The sequence below is a fragment of the Lethenteron reissneri genome, chromosome 30 (genome assembly GCF_015708825.2).
Source record: "Lethenteron reissneri isolate LAM-NWPU_2019-01 chromosome 30, ASM1570882v1, whole genome shotgun sequence".
NCBI classification, from domain to species: domain Eukaryota; kingdom Metazoa; phylum Chordata; class Hyperoartia; order Petromyzontiformes; family Petromyzontidae; genus Lethenteron; species Lethenteron reissneri.
The window spans coordinates 9108647-9118910 of NC_083808.1; the positions used below are offsets into that span (position 1 = coordinate 9108647).

The following is a 10264-nucleotide window of genomic DNA, read 5'->3' on the forward strand; positions in this document are numbered from 1 at the left end:
CGGTTAAGTCACGTAAGTAAAACATCAAAATAAAAATAAAAAATAAATAAAAATCACGACGTTTCGGAGGCAACACAAGTCTCCGTCATCAGGTGGGACCGTCACAGCCGAATTAGCTGCATCAAGTGAAGCAATGATTCAAGATGTAATCCCTTATAAGCAAGTTGAAGGGAGGTGGAGAGGGGGGGAGAGCTTATCAGACTGTGGTAGCCAATGAATGGAAACGTATCGGGAGGGAGGAGGAGCGGTGATCAAAGACTGCACGTAGTGCTCAACACAATGAATGGAAACGTGTCGGGACGGAGGGTGAGCAGTGATCAAAGACTGCACGTGTGGATGTTAACACTCGGTGAAGTAAATTAAAATAGTGCCTGTCAGATAAGATGGTCCAAAAAAGTGTAATTAAGTCTTTTTTTGCGTGGTTAATAACATCTTTCCAATGATTACTGAGTTTGTACCCATCATCACGGTTGAAATTATGTCTGTGTTTGTATATTTGTATGGCTTCGTGTACAAACCTTTGATGGTAGCCAGGAGGTTTGCAGAGAACCTTGGTCTCGGAAAAGACAATTTCATGAGAGCCCGCCGAGTTGTAGCAATGATCGGCAACGGCCGAAGAATCAGTTCTGCCGTGTTTCAGATCTGACTTGTGCTCGCGGACATGATCAGCAACATGACGTTTTGTTTCTCCAATGTAGCAATCACCACAAATGCAACTCAATTTGTAGACTCCAGGATACTGTAAGTCAGGAACGACATCCTTCACAGATGGAATCAGATCACGGATTTTATGCACTGTACTGAATCGGACTTGGATCTTATGTTTGTTTAGAATTTTGGAGATCTTTTTGGTCACGCCTGCTATGTATGGTAACGTGATAGTTTTGGTCGGAGTTTCATGTGGCTGTTTCTTCTATGTGGTGGGAGAAACCGCTTGGCGGATAGTACGGTCAGAGTATCCGTTCATCCTGAGGGCCCGATGTACATGTCTCAATTCACCGGTCAGGTGGTGTTGGTCAGAAATGCCATGGGCTCTGTGGTATAGCGTTTTGATGAGAGAATTCTTTTGAGATGGGTGGTGGTGGGAATCCGGTTTCAAGTAGGAATCTGTGTGGGTGGCTTTCCTGTAGACAGAATGTCCCAAGGATCCGTCAGGTCTCCTCTCAAACAGAATATCCAAAAATGGTAGTTTGCCGTCTTTCTCTACTTCCATAGGACGCGTCCTTCCTTTTGGAAGAGGTATGTTGATGACACTTTCGTCATCTGGCCACATGGCCTCCCAGCACTGAACCACTTCTTAGACCACATCAATTCTAGACACCCATCCATCAGATTCACTATGGAAGTAGAGAAAGACGGCAAACTACCATTTTTGGATATTCTGTTTGAGAGGAGACCTGACGGATCCTTGGGACATTCTGTCTACAGGAAAGCCACCCACACAGATTCCTACTTGAAACCGGATTCCCACCACCACCCATCTCAAAAGAATTCTCTCATCAAAACGCTATACCACAGAGCCCATGGCATTTCTGACCAACACCACCTGACCGGTGAATTGAGACATGTACATCGGGCCCTCAGGATGAACGGATACTCTGACCGTACTATCCGCCAAGCGGTTTCTCCCACCACACAGAAGAAACAGCCACATGAAACTCCGACCAAAACTATCACGTTACCATACATAGCAGGCGTGACCAAAAAGATCTCCAAAATTCTAAACAAACATAAGATCCAAGTCCGATTCAGTACAGTGCATAAAATCCGTGATCTGATTCCATCTGTGAAGGATGTCGTTCCTGACTTACAGTATCCTGGAGTCTACAAATTGAGTTGCATTTGTGGTGATTGCTACATTGGAGAAACAAAACGTCATGTTGCTGATCGTGTCCGCGAGCACAAGTCATATCTGAAACACGGCAGAACTGATTCTTCGGCCGTTGCCGATCATTGCTACAACTCGGCGGGCTCTCATGAAATTGTCTTTTCCGAGACCAAGGTTCTCTGCAAACCTCCTGGCTACCATCAAAGGTTTGTACACGAAGCCATACAAATATACAAACACAGACATAATTTCAACCGTGATGATGGGTACACACTCAGTAATCATTGGAAAGATGTTATTAACCACGCAAAAAAGACTTAATTACACTTTTTTGGACCATCTTATCTGACAGGCACTATTTTAATTTACTTCACCGAGTGTTAACATCCCCATGTGCAGTCTTTGATCACCGCTCACCCTCCGTCCCGACACGTTTCCATTCATTGTGTTGAGCACTACGTGCAGTCTTTGATCACCGCTCCTCCTCCCTCCCGATACGTTTCCATTCATTGGCTACCACAGTCTGATAAGCTCTCCCCCCCCCCTCTCCACCTCCCTTCAACTTGCTTATAAGGGATTACATCTTGAATCATTGCTTCACTTGATGCAGCTAATTCGGCTGTGACGGTCCCACCTGATGACGGAGACTTGTGTTGCCTCCGAAACGTCGTGATTTTTATTTTTATTTTATTTTGATGTTTTACTTACGTGACTTAACCGAAAAAACCTAAGAATTTGAAACACGCAATTGCTTCGACAGCGAAATTGCCTACAGGCGGCAGTACAGCAAATCGGTTACGGGAATATCTGTGCAAGGGTTTGAGTGTAGTTTCCTCTCCCTCTCACACGCACTCACACACAGAGAATCCTTTTTTAGAAATGTGCCAAGACACGTTTTGGCAGGAACCTCCTGAAAATAAGTCTTGAGACTCAGTCAATCTTGCAACCTGCAGATATGCAGTCATTAGTCTCCCGCTCACATGATTCACGGCCCTGAGGTGAGTGGTGGAAATTCAACATTCCTTTTGCCGGGTCTACGCCCTCATTCCAATTGGGCAACCAATTGGAATTAATTCAATCCTTTCTTTGTTTAGATTGTCATTATTATTATCGCGTAAAAAAAATCCCCACGACATCACCACCCTGTTACTATTACCAAACAATGATTACGTATATAGTCGTCGGTAATAATTATTCAACCAAAAAATAAAAAATCATTATTTATGGCCGTTCAATTGTTTAAAAGTGTGGGGGGGAGGGGAGACAAAAAACACAATGCCCCCACCCCCTGGCGCGACCCACGTGACCAGCTTGCCCGAGCCCTTATTGGTCGGCGCGCGATGACGCGGACCTTCTTTCCGAGCAGCCCAAGGTGAGTGGAGGCGGTGTGCGCGGCTCGGCTCCTCGTTTGAGCTTCGCAATCCGAAGCCATCGGCCCCTTTGCCGTGGACAAAAGTTCCGATTTTACTGCGCGATGGAGAGTGGCCCTTGCAGCGGACGCAGTTAGCTAGTCGGCGTCCGTGCAATGCGTTTTGTTTCGCGGTTAGAGCCGCGTTCTTTGTGTTCGGCTGTTCGCGTTACGGGGACACGTGTTGGAGCGTCTGCGCAGTGAACTTCTGGGTGGTGGTGGTGGTGATGGGGCATATCCATCTTGCGCTGGTATTACGATATCGATGTATCTTTCTTACGTTGCGTAGCAATATCGATATTTAATTTGCCGAGTTTGTGTTTTTGTAAGGGCTCTTGGTTACTAAGCTAATGTGGTGTGTGAAGGGAACGTCTTACAGTATTCGATTGCTGGCGCATTGCCCATAACCCCACCCTAAAGGATTAAGTTAGAAATGTGTGTGATTGTTAGAGATTATTCTTTTCTCGCGTGCGTTTGCCGTGGTGTCCAGTCGACCCACCACTGGATCCTTGATGAATTAATATTTATCTGATTAGCACAAGTTGGTGTGTGTAGTTTTTTTTACATTTTTCGGGTACTGCAAAACAAAAGCTCAACATTCATGGAAATATCTCCCCTCTTTGAGATGGGCCCATGGTTCGTGAGTTGTTATCGAGGCGGGTGTGGGATGATGATGAATCTTAACATAAATCTTCCTGAGGACTTGTTGCTTCCAAAGATGACAACAATCGCTCCACTCTGACTGCACCCGCCGTCGTCTTAACCCCTCTGAACTCTTGGTTCTTTCGGTAAAGTCACGTACAATCGAAGGAAAATAATAAAATAATAAAGATAAAATAACGTGGTTGGGGGGGGGACCATCTTCCCAGCAGTTCCAAGGCGCGATAAACATTTCTGAGTAAGACACAAATTTGGGTTTTTTAAACCCACGTGTCTGTACAAAGTCGCTCTCAATGCCTCCACATTTTCTGCCACTTTTTCCAATTTTCGTTGGAATTGGCTTCACCAATTCCTGTGGCTTTACAGTCCCAAGGAATTGTGTGAAGTTAACATTGAAGCCCCCCCCGTGACACGTTTTATTCCTCTGCAGTTGGGCTATTGTAGATATTTCTTTGGAGATTCTGCTCGACTGAACGCAAGTTAATGCAGTTGGCAGCTAGGTTTGACAAAACCCATTTATTTTTCAGGGAAGTAATCGTAAAATGTGGACCATGCTGTTAATGGCTTTTGTTGTGCATGATTGTCCCGGAGTCTTTAACATTCACTTCACAAGTAATACTCCACTTTACAATCGGTGATCTTCCACAAGATTACTGGTTGCAGCTGCAATTTCGTTAATGCATTTGAAAATAAAATCTACCCTTACAGTCAGCAATTTCTCGTTTCTTAAGCGTGGATCTGATTGCGTAACTACTGAACATAAGTGTATAGTTTAAGTGTGTGCGTTTTTGCCGTTTTCTCACCATCCCTTCAGTCACAAGGCCATAATGGAGAAGCTTTGGACAGAAAACAACCATTGGATTGGTGAGTTTTGGTTTTGTAAAATCCTAGACTGTTCATGCCCAGTCCAATTGGTAACATAATATGCCTCTTGCATCTCGTACAGTGTTAGATTGTTGGCGTGCGATATGTGCCACCGAGGGAGGGGTAGGAATCTATGCCACGTGGCCTGCCCCCTGTGTGATTGTATAAATGTGACCTGTCCCTGAGCGAATTTGTAAATATTTGTCGAGCAAAATCAACACCGTAGATAGATTTCATTGATGAAATTAAATTCTACTGCACAAGTTAACCCTCTGGATTTGGTTGTGGTTTTTCTTTTCAGGGGTATAGTTACAGGGGGAAATTTTTACTTCACCAATGTCAGTTTGACGAAGGTCACGGCTAGATTAGCTATTCCCCAATTGGTATTTGTCAATGCTCATAGCAGTGCGCAGAACACTGCCATTACTACCCCAAAAGCATGGGAATGTTGAAATGCTACCGAGTTGGTGAATATGTTGTGGGGCAGGACCGGCGATTGTGTTTACCTAGAGATGCAAACCCGATATTTCATACACTGTAACCTTATCGTGGTTTGTGTCCCCATATGATTTTTAACGAGTGTGCAAATGATGCCATAGCACTTATAAGATCTGCACCTGATCTGATTCACCGTGATAGCTTTTGCTCACTCTGATGCACACTCATGAGAGACACAGCTTGTCCGCCGCGTCATCATCTCAAGTCGAGCTAACCACGTGTGTGTGTATACATGTCTACCCACCGCAGGGGCACGTGGTGAACGTGAAGGGAACCGACGTCCACACTTCACAGTGGCATCTGTGCTTTGAAGTGGATGCCACGTGGCACGAGGTGTAAGATGGAGAATGTGTATGAAGATTACTGGAGTATGAGAGGGTGGTTCCGAGCCAGTGCTGTGGCTGTGATGGCGCTCTGCTCACAGTTCCTGAAGGGTGGCCTGGGTTGGGAGTTCTGGGTGTCCACGCAAGATGAAAAACAGGTTGTCAAGCGTGGCCACTTGGTCGTCTCAGGGCTGCACAAAGATATGAATGTGGTTTTACTTTTATCATATTCTGTCAGATGCCGCTATGAGGTGTGTTATCAACAGAACGTGTCCCTGGTGTAAATCTCTCAAGGGTTCTGACCTTTTTTTACCCATATCCCTTTGCTCATACCGTTGCCGTGACGGGAATATGGTTTTGGTCATTTCAAAGTGAATTATTAGCGACTGGTTTGAAACGTGATTTTCAAAACCCGAGGAGCAAAAGCTGCGGTGACATGTATTGCGCCATGTGGAGGAACAACCTGTTGACCTCGTCTGTGGAGGGAAATATCTGGTGGATAATTGGCTTGCTGACAACGCTGTTGGCGTGCTGGTGTGGAAATTTGTAAAAATGTTAACTTTCATTGGCACTGCCTTGTAACAGATTTATAGCGGCCTAACTGGATGGAAATGCACTTGAGTTACCAAAAAAGTTCCCCTTGAAGGAAAGGTTGATGGATAAATATCTACGTTAACTTATCAATGTATGAACTAAATTGAGTAAATTCTGTAAAATGCATATTGAAAATACTGTAATTTATTTTGCAACTTGTGGAGCATCCCGCAGTTGTTTTGCACTTGCTGTATTTATGATAAACTACATGTGAATTAAATTGTTTTTCTTGTGAATTGTGTAATAAAAAGCAACACTGAAATGAACCGGCGTTGATGGGGATGCTCTGTCCGTGAACCCTATTGATACGATGACTGGTGTCTTATCGAAAAGATTAATAAACTCATGGGGGGTGTATGTTATGTGACTGATGCGACTATGCGCAGATGTCCAAATAATTTTTTTACTGAATAGGGAATTGCTTGATGCTTCCAGGAGACTATTTTGGGATGACTTACCCGCCGAAAGAATTGAGGGCATCTTTATGACAAACACAGGAAGTTGAATTTGGCACCACGAAATGAGGGAAATGGACAGCTGATGGTTTTTTACGGATCTGGCCACGTTCTGCCGGCTGTAAATCTATGGTTGGGACTTTTATAAGTGTCAACTTTGGGGTGGAGTTAGACCATAGGTGGTAAAGATGGCAACTGCCATTTCTTGCTCGCTGCTGGGCCTCCACTCGAGGCAATTTGCGGGTGTTGCCTCATCGCGGTGCCTGGACGTCTGAATTTCAAATCTAAACTTAGTTTACCAGGTAAGGCCCACTGAGCTTGTATAACTTTTTGGAACAAAGTGGCTTGTGGAAATTTATAGCAACCAAATACTCAACGAATGTTTCTTAACGGTGGGAACAACTGGAGATCCCAGAGAAAAATCCACTCAACCGCTGGGGTAACACGCAAACTCAAAATATGCAGGAGTTGGGATCGAACCAACAACCTCCTGTATACTAGGTGAGGTAGTCGACATGGCGATTTGGTAATGCCCGCATATAACTCCACGCGACATTTTGTATTAACTGGTTGCAACTATACGACTGGATTGAAGCAACTTTGCCCATTTTAAACTGCTGTATTCTGGATCGAAAGTCGAGTTTGCAAGATGTTACTTCAACCACAGCCTCTTCGAATTGTACAATCTCCACAAAAGCTAAGCTCACGTGGTCTGCATGTTTATTGTAGTACACTTGCATACCAACTAGTATTGATTGTTACTCTGACCAATTGCCTTTCAGTTACCTGGCTTAATTTAACACGGAGTAAAATTACTTATTTTCAGTTGCATTCCTATTAAAGCTCGAATACGGATCAATAATGATCCAGCCAATACAATTGTACAAAGATCCAACCTATAAATTGCCTGCAGACAATTCACATCGTCGGGACCACGTGGCTTTCGTGTAACCCAACGTCGGCAAATCGTTTTACCCAAACAGCCTGTATCACCTATTGCGTGAGAATAGCCAAATATCTGGCAACAAAACTGACACATGTTTTACGAGGAGTCATCTTTGCATAGACCACAATACATGCAGTCATAATGCAAACAAAAAACACAACTGATAATGTATGCACTGTCCTTGAAGTTGATTGGTCCACACCCGAGACAGCTTTCCTTAGAGCCTAGTCTCACCCTGGTGTTGGACCAGATGACGCCAAAAGGCGCAAACATGACTCGTAAAAAAAGGTGTCAGTTTTGTTGCCAGATTAAAAGGGTAAAAAACCAATTATATTTTTCTACTGGCAAATGAGGTCCCACTGGTGGAATAGCCAAATAGTTCACTGTTAACATTCGTTGTACAGGGTATAACACTGTTGATGCATCCAGCACGCGCTGATTCTCTCCACAGTCGTGTTGTAGGACAGCTGTCACCAACCTTTTTGGCACCAGGGACCGGTTTCGTGGAAGACAATTTTTTTTGGGTAATTCCCCCATTTCAAAGAAGCTTTCCAGCGACGTTTTTAAATCCTTTATTTTAAGTTCGCTTGCTTGCTTGCAACCGTGCAAATCTTTCGGTCGTTTTTTAACCAACTTCCCGTGATCCAATCGAGCTGACATTTTGCACACAGACTCGTTGTGCGTGACAATTAATTTTCGTGAATTTTTTTTCCCAAAATTTTACACTGTTTAGGGGAAAATAAATAAATATTTAATTACCAATTGCTTAATGCTGGCAGACAATCATCTGACCCATAGGTGGCAGCCATCTCAAGCCAGAGGACGAGAGGACTCTAGCCGCCACGCATATAAAGGATTTAGAGTGAAAAACTTAGTTTTTACGGGTTAATTTTTTTACTCATTTTGGCTCTGGGTTAGCAGCTTGTGGGCTCACCAAAACTGTGACTGAGACGTGGATGGAAGTGGTGAATAATAAACTAATGGGGCGGGGGCCACGCGCGGACTCACCGCTCACCTGCTGCTGTGCGGCCCGGTTCTTAACAGGCCACGGACCGGTCCGTGGGTTGGGGACCCCTATTCATATTCTTAGGTTTTTTCGGTAAAGTCACGTAGGTAAAAAATTAAAATTAATGAAAGTAAAATAAAAATCACTAATTTTTTTTTTACTTTTATTTTTTACCTACGTGACTTTACCGAAAAAACCTAAGAATATGAATCCTTGCAGTCACGAAAGCTTCAAATCTAGAATTGGGGACCCCTGTTGTATGATAATTGTTGGCAGCAGAGGGCAGGCTCGCACAATCAGGTGGCCTTGTAGTAAATACTTCACTTTTACACCACGCGGGGGCGCATCGTTATTACACCGCGGGTCTGAAAACAAACTTTTATTAATGTTGCACAATAAAGTTCGTGGGTAATCTAAATGGACTTTGATCCGAGGTGGCTGCTGGGGTGAATTCGCTGAGTTGCTGTGTTTGAATCCAAACAGTTGGCCGTGATTACATCATAGTGAGCTGATGGTATCAGCCTGGTCACCAATTACTGCGCGCTAAACCGATCACTATCGAATTTGATTTCGATTTAAAGCTTTCGTGACTGCAGGGATTCATCTTCTTGGTTCTTTCGGTAAAGTCACGTAGAATGGAAATAATAAAAATAAAAAATAATAATATAATAATTCTCACGACGTTTCGGCCACAACGCAAGCAGCCGTCCTCAGGTGAAGAACAGGTCTGTCAGAAAGACAGCGTCAGAAAGACAGCGTTTGAATGAAAGACAGCGTCTGAATGATGCTGTCTTTCTGACAGACCTGTTCTTCACCGTCAGAAAGACAGCGTCTGAATGACGCTGTCTTTCTGACAGACCTGTTCTTCACCTGAGGACGGCTGCTTGCGTTGTGGCCGAAACGTCGTGAGAATTATTATATTATTTTATTATGTTTTATTTTTATTATTTTATTATTTCCATTCTACTGTGACTTTACCGAAAGAACCAAGAAGATCGAATTTGATGTGAATATGTTGGTGTTAATGTCATGGCGATCCCATAAAGTTTATGGATAAGTGTCAATGATACTAGTTTTTTTTCAGAAATAGTGAAAAATCGCTTCTGCGACACAGGGTCCACTGCTCTCGAGGTTTCTGAATGGATTCTACATCTCGTGACTCGAACTCAATCTAGGAAATACGGATGAATGGTTTAACAAAATGTTTGAATTCTAGACTTGAAGCTTTCGTGACTGCAAGGATTCATGCTCTTAGGTTTTTTCGGTGAAGTCACGTAGGTAAAAAATAATAATAAAATAAAAATTATATATATATTTTTATTTTTTTTATTTTAAAACTAGTATTTTAATAAAAATAAAATGATAAATGATTTTTTTTCATTTTTTTTTACCTACGTGACTTTACCGAAAAAACCTCAGAGTAATATGTTTGAAATTTCGTAGGACACGACTAAAGCTGCTGCAGATAGTCGTAAGTGTGCGTTTGTTCAATCACATTCTTTATTGAAGTACTGTAGACATTTTAATACACGCTAGACTTATTTATGTATTGCTTACTCACCCACACTGGACGTTTGTGAATAAGAGCTTCATAACTTATCGGAATTCCTCCAGTCTACGGATTATGTTGTCAAAAACAGGGCAGTGCGTGCACGTATCCCCATCGCCTCTTCACGTACGTA

The 10264-nt window shown here is 43.2% G+C and overlaps 1 long non-coding RNA gene across 1 annotated transcript; it reads left to right on the forward strand.

Annotated features, from left to right (window-relative positions):
• The first annotated feature begins 3178 nt into the window (after positions 1 to 3178).
• Positions 3179 to 6441, forward strand: LOC133349505 (uncharacterized). The gene is made up of 2 exons (XR_009755953.1): positions 3179 to 4760; positions 5508 to 6441. It is a non-coding gene; the product is annotated as an uncharacterized LOC133349505 (long non-coding RNA).
• The last annotated feature ends 3823 nt before the right edge of the window (positions 6442 to 10264 follow it).